Raw genomic sequence first — 13198 nt, forward strand, 5'->3', positions numbered from 1 at the left:
CATCTCATGATTTAAAAGTGCTTTTGTTTTGGTTGGTCTTAATACATACAAGTTGTTTTCTAATTTAGCCAAACAAATATGTACCTCATTTTTTGAAATGAACGCTTCATTACTTGTAAAAAAATATTGAATACATATGTTCGATTAAGAAGGAAATAGATACTAAGTTCTTTTTCATTTTAGGAATAATATAAAGACTTTCTAAGAACAGAAATCTATTTTCAAAAAATAACTTCATAACTCCTACTACACGAGCTGAAATGGCGTCTCCAGTTCCAACCTTGAGCGTCATTTCACCCTTAACAAGTTGCTGGAAGGTAACTAGTTCCCTGTAAAGAAGAACAAACATGATCAGTGGCTCTTGAATCAAGTACTTAGGCATTATGGTCATTTTCCACTTAACATATTTCTAAAACAAGTAAATCACATTTACCTTCTTTTTCCTTTTTCTTCTCAACAAGGTACTTTGGACAGTTTCACTTCCAGTGACCTTCCACATTAAAGTGAAAGCACATGCCCTTTTCGGCCACTGATAACTTATAGAAATACAAGTTATTTATGTTGTTTTATTTAGATATTGCGGCAAAAAGAGAGGAAATTTGCATCGATAGTATAAGAATTGGCTGAGAAATACGAAAAATTATAAAATGTCGTAAATGCATCCACTAACCCCATTACGATGGCGAAATAGAATGCTTCAATCTCTGTTTTGCAGGAAATTGGTCACCGCATGCGTTAATGGCTTGAAGACAAAATGTATAACGCATCTACATCGCATGCGCCAATCGATCAAGAACGAAGAAATGGCGTATGCGACAATCGATCATGGACTCTAGAGTTCAATGCATTTCAACCGCATGCGGTAATAAAAAGTAACACCATATGCGGCGATTGATCGAAGATGTAAAGAGTAACGCATTCGCAGACGATTCTGACAAGTGTACAGCTTTTTGTTGTGTAATTCTGACAGATTGATCGTGGAGCAGAGAGGAATTTTCCATTACGCCATGGCAGGAATTATCAGAATTATACAGTGGGACCACAAATTCAAAGAGCCAAGGTCTTGTCTATAAATAGCTTCCTTGAATTCATTGCAAGTTGTTGAGAGGCTAGTCTAAAGAGTCTTTACAAAGAAAATCCGGGAGAACGACGAGATAAGGTCGAAAAGTGAGTCTCCAAGCAAGGAATTCTTCCGATTCCCGAAGCTGAAGCTCTATGCAAAAGGGTCACTTCTACCGGGAAAGCAAGCCTGAGAGAGAAGCTTTCCTCTCCATTTCATCCATACGCCGACATGCAAAAAGTCTCCGATCGGGAATTGTGTCAAGAAGTTGACACGCTTTCCATATTTGTTTCTATTCTTTCAATTCATCTTCTGTGTTCATCTTCTTTAATCTGTCATTCACAAATCATGTATCAAACGCTTATCTTTAGATTTAAATGTGATTATCATTATCATTATCATCTCTCTGTCCCTTTCCATACATTTATCATCCATTTTCTCCATGATGTGTTCTTAATCCCATGGGTAAAAAAGAAGAATTAAGGGAGTGAGTTAATCTGTGTTAAGGTAATCGGCTAAGTTTAGCTAAAACATGCTCAATGGCATCTTCACTTGTAAGAGTAGAAGTGAAGATGTTATTCCGCCTATCAATATAGGGTTGGAAGAATGCGTTAACTAAAGCAAGAAGTATTTCTAGAGATGGAAACAACCTTGCATTCATTACGTTCATCTCTGTTTCACCATAGATGTATGGGAACGCGACCGATCACTGAAAGGTGTAAGCCAAGGGAAAGCGGAACCTTAGTTGCGTCCTTAACGCGATTGACGAATTTGCGATGTTCTTTCTCTCTACTCACTCTCTTTCTGCCTCATTCATAAGGCTTGCCATCGCATTCATTAGATTCTTTTGTACAACTTCATAGCTAGTTCTCACCCTGTATCATAGTAGTTTAGACATTTACTTTATCAATGCATTTTATTTACAATGCATTTTACTTTCAACGCAATTTACATTTCTGTCAAAACCAAATTATTTATTCTTTATTATAACTGGTCGCATATATCACATTAGTATCGCATCTAACGACAACAATCCCCATGTTCGACCTCAGATTATTCTGAGAAACTTGCGTTGGAATTATACTTGGTTTCAACGCAAGGAAACTTGTGACACGCACTATATCATCGCATACTACGAAATATATCACTATCAACGCATACACTTAGAACGTAGTATCGCAAAATATCTTTATCGCAAAACACTTGAGCGCATAGCACAGATCATAACTTTCATTCATTCATCAGCGCAATAGATAAAGATAGATCCATTTTTATCCTCACAAGTTTATGGCAACATAAGCTTGTACCATAATATCTATCATCACAGTGCATGCATAATAAATAATAAAGATTATAAATTTTGGTCATCAGCCACCTTGGCCTTTCCCTTACTCTTCCCAGTGGAGAGAGCCTTCCTCTATTCTCCTTTCTTCTTTTGGACCTTCTTAAGACTAGAAGATGAAGGTACGGACTTAGTTCATGGGGATGAACTCTTATAGAACTTTCTAGAATGGGCAACATTTACCTCTCTTTCTACCGGTCTCTTCCTTTCATAAGAGACTGATAGGTCTACAACTCATTTAGGAAAGTCGTTATGGTGTATTGGATTTTATACATAACCGTATTGTTAGGGAATTAAAGAAAGCTCTTCAAAATAGATTTCAGAATAAAAGACATCTGACTTTGCTCGTCAATGACCACCCCGTTCATTTTAGTCACGTTGAAATGGACCATCAGGTCGAGAGCATGTTCTCTAACTGGTTGGCCTTCCTTCGTACGTGCATTATAAATGTATTTAAGTGCCTCATGTTGAATCTGAATGGACAGTTGCCCAAACATACCCTAGAGGGACTCCATGATCTCACGAGTAGTAAGCATGGCCTCATGCTTCTTGTTGAGTACATTACATAGACTCGACAAGATATAGAGTCGTGCCTTTTCATTGGCCTTTGTCCAATGATCATATGAATCCCTGACATTTAAGGGTGCATTTCGAGCGGGGACCTGAGTACACTCCTCAAATAAGACAAACTGAAGATCATCGATAACAAGAATCGTATTCAAGTTCAATTTCCACGTCGCGTATTTTTGCCGATTAATTTCTCATTTTTAAGTAAAGCGATAATAGAGGAAGACATGCTAAAAAATAAACAAACAAATGACTGTTTTAGTTATCTTTGCTTAAACCTGTCACACAAAACATCCAATCAGTTTAGCAAAACTAGGCAAACATAGAACCCTAAATAAACTATTGATTTGATTTTGCAACGATACTTCAGATGTTTAGGACAACAGCCATCGAAGGGTGATCATTTGTCCTTCCCCTGAATTAAGACTCGACTAATTACTAATTTTAGAATAACTCTTATTCCTATAGCTCTTAGCTACCATTAATTTGGTCAAGGATTCATTAATTCGTTTAATTTATCATGTAAGTGTAACCCTTTAATTTTCGAATTTCAGAGGTATGCTTCAATAGGCTACCGTTAGGAAAGACAACTGTTGAAAATTAACTAAGAAATCCTATCCATTTCTAAAGTTTGCATTGTTCTAAAATTGATGATCATGCCCTCCAAAGGGATGGTCGCTCTGGGAAGACACGCAGGCCGATCATAAGAATCTTACGGTGTAACCTGATGAAGGAGACCATAGGATATGTTTACATGTGACCTTCTCCCACTTACTCTGAACATTTCCCTTATTCACCTTGATATCAACCCATGCAAATGCTTTTCGAAGGGAGGCTGCACCTAGGATGACACGAAGTCGAGCATGGATCTCACAGTATGAACTCTTAGGGACGTGAGAGTGTAAAAATGATATATCTTATATACCATTTTTCTCCCACTAAAATATTCTAATTATTTTAGGCTTTTGTTATACTTAGCTAAATTCTAGCTAATGAATCTAAGTTTATGCCTATTATAACTCTTATAATAAGATCGTCATACTAAAGTTCTAGATGTATTAAACCATTTAATTTACCTTGTTACATTGCATGCTAATAGGATATCTATTAATTCAACTCAGGTTCTGATCCAGTTCGAGGTGTTATGTAAACCGTCAACTTAAATATCTTCAATCTAGACAAAACTATATCGATTGAGTTCCCTTATAACTTTAATCCTATTTTTCCGTTCCCTTATAACTTTAATCCTATTTTTCCTACTTAGTCAATTTTAAAACTATTTTAAAAGAAACTAAGTAATTATTCTAATCTAATTAGAAATGTGATCTTAGATCTAATTAATTTTAAACAATTTAAAATTAATATATTTTTTCTAAGATCCTATGTTTGCATGCAACTCTTTGTTATAGGTTAATGGTTGCTAATCATTAATTTTTATATCTGTTACAAATTTTAATCACTAGTCCTATAATATGCTGATTATGATTTTAATTAATTAACAATCATATTCTAACTAAAAAATGAAATCATATTACATGCATGTCATGACTTTAATATAACCATTATATTAAATTCTAGATGTGTCAAGCTTAATGCATATTGCTTTTCAATTAAAAATAACACTTATATAATATTATGAAAATCAACCAAGCATATTCATATATATTAATAAATATAACTAATTATATTTTCTAATTAATGTCATGCAACATGCTTCTCCAATTTCATATATTTAACATATCACATACATTAAATATATCTTGAAATTATAAATCATGTATTTCATACCATACATTATAACACTTCTAATATACAAAAAATGCATGAACCTGCAATTTTGGCCTATAAGATAAAATAAAGCAATAAATTACACTAATTTAGCTAATTTTGACCTAAAATTTCTTTTGCTACTCTAGAATCGGACTAGACCAACTTAAATCGACATGAACCGGGTCACCAACCTACGAACTAATCCAAGCCAACCGAATCAGACCACCAACTAAACCACAGTTGCACCAAATCCGCTTTGCTAACCCTAGTTCTCTACATAATTGTGTAGCAAAATGTCGGTAAAATTGCGATTTTTGGCCAAATTGATCTCGATCTTCATCGACATGAACCCTAATTCTAGACTCGGACTTACAGGAGAATGATTTACAACAATAATGCCCAAAAAACATAGGGGCCTTTACATTGATCATATCAAAATCTAAATCTAAGACCAAATATTGCAAAAAAAAAAAACATTCAATTGCAAACCATAACATTCATAATGCAGTAAATCCCACCAAACCAATGCAAAAAAAAAAAAAAAAAAAAAAAAAAAAAATTGAAATGTTTTATGGACCTTTAGAGGCCTTTAGTGGAATGATGACAGTTAACGGATGGTGGATCTCGTGGTTAAAGAATTTAGTCAACTATTTATAGACCATTGGAGCTTCGAGCCACAGGTCCATTAGGTCTCCCGGGTAGCTTGGATAAAGTCGAAAATCAGTGTTTGGCTTAGTTTGAAATGTTCAAATTGACAAGAGGGAGTTTGATTATATATGATATAATTGGACTGGTTAATTATATATGATATAACTGACTAAATGTATGAGATACATTATTTTGGAGAAAATTAGATATAAATATGATTTATATCAAGTGGAGGAGAAATTACTATAGTAGATACTATATGTGATATCAAACTATAGGGTAAGAATATAATATGATTATATTCATTAATTATTAAATTGGTTAATTATATGATAATTGGCCGAAAACCTCTCCCCGGTCATGCGTTAGTGGGAGAATCCGAAGTCAGTTATTGTAACCGAAGAATAAAATGAAAATTTGTTTCATTTGGAAAAAGGTTCGAAAATTCGCAATCGGTGTGAAAACGTAACGATCGCCTAGCTTGAGAGCCTATACGATAGTTGTTCATCGTCTAAACGATCGCACACCAGCACCTAAATGATCGCACGCCTGTCCCTAAACAATCGTTTAGCTTTCCTAAACAATTGCATAGTGTGTCGCATTTTCTAAACGATATTCTACCTTTAATTAAACAATTGCTTAGTAAAACCTACATGATCGTGTAGCTTCTTCTAAACGATAAGTACCCTTGCTATACGATAGCTCTTTCTCTCCCACTTGCTTATCGTCTACACGATTTGCTTTTCTCCAACCTCTACCAAATTCACCAAAGACCACACTTTGTATTCTCACTCCGAGAATACCAAGGGCTCTAACTGGTGGTGTCGCCCCCGTTGTTCACTTGTTCGTGACTGTTTGTGTTGCTGCCATTCGTGTAGACAATCGTGCTGCTGTAGCTGACTAGTTTGCTAGGCGATGGAGTTCGAGTAGAGGTTCTTCTGCTGCTTCTGAGTTCGACGTTTGAATAGAGTCTTCAACTGATATGAGAACTTTTTCCCTTGTATTTTTATTGATCGAAGCATGTTGTTAATTAGTGTTAGTTTGCATAACTGTCTGTTGGAATCTATGTGTTGTATTTCGGTCACGATGAAATCGGAAAGATCCGAATGCGCTCATGGATGCTCTTCATTAAGAGTTCCTTCAACTATTTCGTTGTCCGGTCTTGTGCAAACTCATTGCACAAGATACCCTCACTCACATGTTACCTACATGAATGCGTTGGATCACTACATTTGTATCAAATACAAAGTGGGTCGTATCCATAATGTTACCAGGATAAGGTACCCAATCTTATCCCTATACTATAGACCCTTTAAGTTGTATCTTGAACATTGATCCCTATATGTCTCTACATACAGTTCAAAACTCATAAGACAATCTAGGATGTTAGTTTATTGGATTTGAGTGTTAATAAGACAAAATTAAATAAAACATTAATAACACTTATTGATAAAAAAATATTAATAACTATTTATTAATAGCGGTCATTCAATTACAATCACTATCTATGAGTTTTAGGGCATAAAACCCAACGGTTTCTATCTCTAGAAATACTTCTTGCTTCTTTTAATGAGTTCCACAACTACCTCTCTCTCTCTCTCTCGAAGTTAGTTATAGCTACTTGTCTCTATGAGTGATCATAGGCAAGCTTTTAAACAACTATACATTAAATGAATAGGATAACTTCCTTAAACTCTTCTTAGTTCATGATAATGACCTTCCACCGTATCCCATTAAGTTTAATGACTCACAGCAAAAATAAAAGCAAAAGAATAGATGGGGAAGTTGAAGAAAAGGGACCTGATGATATTAAGAAAGCAATATAGTTGATGAATACAGAATGAATAATGTCTCAAACAAACATGTACTACAACATCAATAATAGTAGAGTGAGATGAGTAGCCAGTTGATAGCAATTTCTTGCACTCAACAGATGGTTGCCAAGGTTACTGGTGTAGTTATGGTCGAACGAAGAGAGAAAGTCCTCTTAAACTATTGCTCCAGCGATACTTCGATGTTGGGTCAGGTGGAAAGTGAAGGTGGATTGTTCTCCCAAAACTCTCAAGATTTTTGGATCATAGAAAGTTCCTTTTTTCTTCTTGGTGTCAAGGCTCTATTTATAGAACCGTGCGCTATTCTTTGTTGGGATCCTCACTCTGATTGGTTGTGGTCATCTAACACGGTAGGTAAGAATGTCAACACTGCACTCATGGTCAACATTCTAGAAGTTTGACAGAAGATTCGTCGGGATAGTTTCAGAGATCCTGAGGCATGAGACCGTTTGCTTGTTCCTTGAAAGATTAACACATGTCGACTCCTTGCAGTAATCTGTGAAATAAACAGTTTTGGTGCAATATTCTCATGAAATGCGGTCAGTAGTTACTTTTTAAGTACTTTGGCGCAAACTTGATGTTTAGCATGAATTTTAAGCATGATTGAAGCATAATCTTCTTTCCTACCTTCATTATTCTAAACGAAAAGGCTACAATAACTTGTATTTCTACAAGCTATCACACCCCCAAATTTAGAATAATGCTTGTCCTCAAGCATATCTTATACTAAAGAAATTCATACTTACCCTACATCTTAAAATTACGCTAGTTGGCTTCTCAGGATGCATTTAACTTCTTACAATCCTTTTCATATCAACTATTTCTTTTAAGTCTAGACACTTCTCTAAAGAAATCTTCTCTTAATCTTGAACCCGACAAACTTTTGCTCAAAAATCTTTTTCTTATTTCAAATAATTTTATGTCCCTTTTTCTTTTTGAAATTCGTTCAATTGCAAAGAAGGATAGCTGCGTTTTACTTATTAAACTGTAAGTAAGGTGTTGAACTTGGTTACACTCTTCATTTTGACTTGCGCCCACGAGTGTCATACGAGTATCTAACTACGGTTGTGTTCCAAGTTCAACTCAACTCTTATCTTGCCTGAGTTTAAACTGTTGCCATAAAATGGAGTTTTCTTTTATATGTTGTTATTTACATTGCGTTGATCTTAGTAACCTGCTTTCATTCTGATTTACCTGCACGGGTGTCATGCAAGATATCCAACTGTGGACATGTGCCTTTCTCAACTTAACTTTTAGATTGGATTTTTCTCCCTTGCGCTGATAGCGGAGTTATATTCCCTTTGTTAAAATTATTATTTTTTTCCCAGTCTAAAAAAATTGAATGCATCTACTCAGACTTCTCTCACCCCCAAATTTTTTAGAATGGTGATAACAGGCAGAAATGCACGTTATTACAATGCTAAGTTATTAAACAATGCAGGATTGCAATGATAAAAATATACAAAATTGCGTCCAAAAAGCATTAAATTTACAATATTGCGGTCGCATGCATCCATCGCATTAAAATAGCTAACTTGTGTATTTTGTGCAGAATATGCATTGACGCAAGGTGGAAAATGCGATCCAAAGAAATCAACGGCCGAGCGCATTAAGAGATTGCGTTAATGCAAGGCTATATGATTATTTGCACTCACGATTATCTGCTCAAGAAGGTTGCTGCATAGAGTCGACGCATCATGGTGGGCACATCTAGGTGAAAAGCACAATAAATCACGATGAAACAGAAAGCTGATGACAGTCGATTCCGAATTAAGTTGACAAGCCATTAACGAACTCCTGTAGAAAGTACACTCAACTTTTCAGTGATAAATATTCGGCGCATCAGACAGAGAATTAATACCATCCCATCAGTGCAATCATAAGAGAGAAGAAGCCTTTCACCCTGAAGCTCTATAAATACCAGAGGCCACCTTCAGTGAAGGAGAACATACAGTTAGATAATTTTCTCCATAGATGAAGCAGCCTTGTTCATATTTTTTCTTGTATTTAGAAGGCGGAGCGAGAGAAGGGAAAAGATGCCGGAAGATCGCCCTGGTCAGCTCAAGAGAGAACCCAGGAGGCGTGGAAAAATAGAGAGAGGGTCGACTCTTGGGAGAGCAAGATTATCTTTTGAGCAGAGTAGAGAAGAACAGTGTAAAAGCCTTGGGAAGCAAGAGATTGCTACCAAGCTCTTTATTTTTATTCTGCATTGTTATTCTGTATTTTAATTATATATCTATAAAATGGAACTTGCTTATCTACATCTTTTCACTCTCTTAAAAGCACGCATGAGTAGCTAAATCTATCAAATGGGTTGAGAAGAACTTAGCTAACATGACCTAGGATCTTCATTACATGCGATCATCTTGTTTTATGTTGCACCCAACACCCCTTTAGAGCTACTCGAGAGAGAGTCTAAAGAAAGAACCTAAGACTTGAGAGAGCTAGGTTAGAATCTAGACTCGAGAGAGCAAGATTAGATCTGCATAAGCAAGAGATAGAGACTTAGAGATAAGCTCTGTTGTCAACATGCATTGCATGCACCCTAGAGATAGGTTATGGTATTATGCGGTCACCTTGTTTGTGTGAGTGTCAACTGTCATCGCATAGACAAGAGTAGAGGCTTATGTGTAGGTTCTATAGACTTCATCACATATATCGCATGCGTTCTAAAACTAGAAGCCGTAGCATTTGCGTTGAGAGATGATTTGCTATTGTATGTGTGTAGCATGATCGCATAACATGAACGCAATCCTAGGAAGTGTTAGCTGAACCCTTTCTCAACCCGTTCCCCGCATATTCATCGCATCTTCTGAATTATTAACTCTTTTCCTAACTCCGTTGCATACATTTTATACTGTAAACAACAACCCAACAACTCTTTGATTTATTGGTTACCGCAAAGTAATCTAAAAATTATTATCGCATATTGTTTTCCTTAGTCTCTGAGTTCGACCCTGGACTTACCAAGAAACTCAGTAGGATTTATACTTGAGTCCTGCTGAGAAAACTTGTTGCACAATGCATTTTCCATTACCACAATCTCCTTTCATTATTTCACCGCATAAAACAACGCATCAAATGGCAAGGTCCTCATTGCATTTGATGAAAAACAAAAATAAGCTTATTCAAATATTTTGAAAAAAAAAAAGAAGGTTGAGAAGAAGCATGAACGCATAAAAGGTAAAATAGTCAATCAGGAAAGAAGATACTAAGATTGAAAGACACATGCAATATTTGAGGAAAGAAGTAAGTCGATGTATAAGAATCATCACCGTTGCCATTATATCAGTGCATCACAAGATATAACATTCAAATGAATTTCATCAGGATAAGGCATAAAAGATAACGAGGTAAAGGAAAAGATTAAAAGAATGGACGCGAGAAGCAGAGAAATTCATTAAACATCAAAATGGCACAAGAATACAATAATGAAGAAGATAGATTAAAATAAGAAAAACACTAGAGTAAGAGAAGAATCACAATTTTCACTTCAAGACCCCCAAATTTCATTGTTGTGCTGGAGGATCATCACTTGGCGGAGGGGGAGGCATAACACCTTACGAGTCAGGAAAACACAAAGGTTGACGAAGGTTAGGAGGGATGGTAGGGCTGTGCAGATAGGCAGTTAGGAAACTTAAATACTCATGATTCCTCTTAGCCTGCAGACGTTGATTGTACATTAACCAAGACTTGAGCAAGGTGGCGTTGTCATGGTGCAACTCAAAAAGGGATTGTCGAATGGAAGAGAGCTCAAGGGAGAGAAAATTTATAAGTTTATCAATGGCAGCGGATGAAGGTGATGGGGATAGGTGAGGTTGCAATGAAACACCAATAGTCTCGCCATCTTCGGGTTGGGGTTGGTTAGAAGGGCCAACACCCGATTAGAAAAATGATATTGAACGAACTTCTAAAATCTTTCGGTTAACAACACTTACAATATTTGTTAGGTATGAGCATGGTAGACCGAAAAACCGACCCGACAGACCCAAACCGGTCAAAATTAAGTCGGACGGTTGGTAATTAACAAATTTCGGTTGAAATCGGTTTAGGTTTTTTTTAACCAACCCTCATGTCAGTTGGTGGAGAAGGTTTGTCAAGACCCAACCGATCCAATCGAAATATTCTAAACATATAATTTTTAAAATGAAGTTTACGCCTAGGGTTTTTAAAATGAAGTTTACACGTACCACGTAGGGTTTTTTTAGAGACTCTTCATCTTCAGTCTCATTGCACTTCAAGTTCACGCCGTCATCCATCGCTCCGGTGTCTGTCCATCGATCTGTTACAGCCCAGCCCAGTGGCAGTTGCCAGCCACAACCATTGATCGGGAAGCGTTGGTTGAAATGATAATTGTTGACAAATTGCCATTCAAGTTTGTGGAGAGTAAATGATTTAAGAAATTTGTGGATAGATTAATATGTGCAAGTCAACCTAGATTTATTGTTCCATCTCGGTTTACTATGACTAGAGATGTACTTTAGTTGTATGTTAATGAGAAAAACGTTTGAAAGACACGTTTATGAACAAGAAGTATAGAGTTTCTCTCACTATAGATTGTTGGACATCGAGACAAAATATAAATTACATGGTACTAACTGCCCATTTCATAGATTTTGATTGGAGATTACATAAAAGGATACTTAGTTTTTATCCAATTGAGAATTATAAAGGTGATACTATTGGTAAAACCATTGAAAAGAATTTGAAGGATTGGGGCATTGAAATGGTAATGACTTTGACGGTTGATAATGCAAGTTCAAATGACACTGCCATTTCTTATCTTCTAAAAAGATTCAATAAGGGATTATTGTTTTCTGGAGAATTTTTGCATGTTCGTTGTTGTGCTCATATATTAAATCTTATAGTATGTGATGCTTTTAAGGAACATAATGATTGCATTAGTAGGATTCGATATGCTGTATGATTTATAAGATCTTTTCCTGCACGTTTTTTGAAATTTAAAACATGCATTGAATTTGAAAAAATTTATTGTAAGAGTTATGTGATGTTCCCACTAGATGGAACTCCACATATTTGATGCTTGAGGCAACTATGAAGTTTGAAAAGACTTTTGATAGATTAGAAAATGAAGATACTTCTTATAGACACGATTTGTCGCCAAATAAGGAAGATTGGACAAATGCTAAGATGTTGATTAGGTTTTTAAAAGTCTTTTATGATGTGACGTTGAAAATTTCAGGCTCTTTGTATACTACTTCGAATATGGTTTTTCATCAGATTATAGTAGTTCATAATTGTATACGTTTGAATGTTGGCAATGCAATTGCAATGCTAGTTGGAATGGCCAATAACATGAAGGCCAAATTTGAGAAGTATTGGGAGAACAATGAAAAAATAATTTATTGTTGTATGTTGCTATTGTGCTGGATCCTCGAAAAAAGCTAAGGTTTGTATCTTTTTGCCTTAAAATATTTTTTGAGCCAGAGGTTGCCAAATCTAGGGAAATGTAGTAGAGCAATGTTGTAAACGTCTCTTTCATGAGTACAGTACTTAGAATGGGAGTGGGAGTGGGGGTGGGAGTACTACTACTACTAATACACCAATCGTCTTAGCCTCGAAGACCATTATTGATTGTCATCCAACTGAGAAGGTGGGTGAAGACTTTGTCTATGATACAATTGATATTGATTTTGAAGGCGATGGGACTACACCTTTCGAATAGGGTCAGAGATTGATATTTATTTGTTGGAAGCCAATGTTAAAAATGAATGTGATTTTGACATACTTCGATGGTGGAAGATAAACAGTCATCGGTTTGAGGTTCTTAGCCGTATGACTAGAGATATTTTGGCAATTCCATTATCTATTGTAGCGTCTGAGTAAGCTTTTAGTACATGAGGATGTGTTGTTGATTCATCACATTGTTTATTGGCTCCAAAAATAGTGGAGACTCTCATTTGTACTCAAAATTGGCCAAATTCGGGTCCAATAGATTTTGAAGTTTAACATGAATTG

This window comes from Benincasa hispida, chromosome 8 (assembly GCF_027475165.1).
Source record: "Benincasa hispida cultivar pf3 chromosome 8, pf3_genome.v1.1, whole genome shotgun sequence".
NCBI lineage: Eukaryota > Viridiplantae > Streptophyta > Magnoliopsida > Cucurbitales > Cucurbitaceae > Benincasa > Benincasa hispida.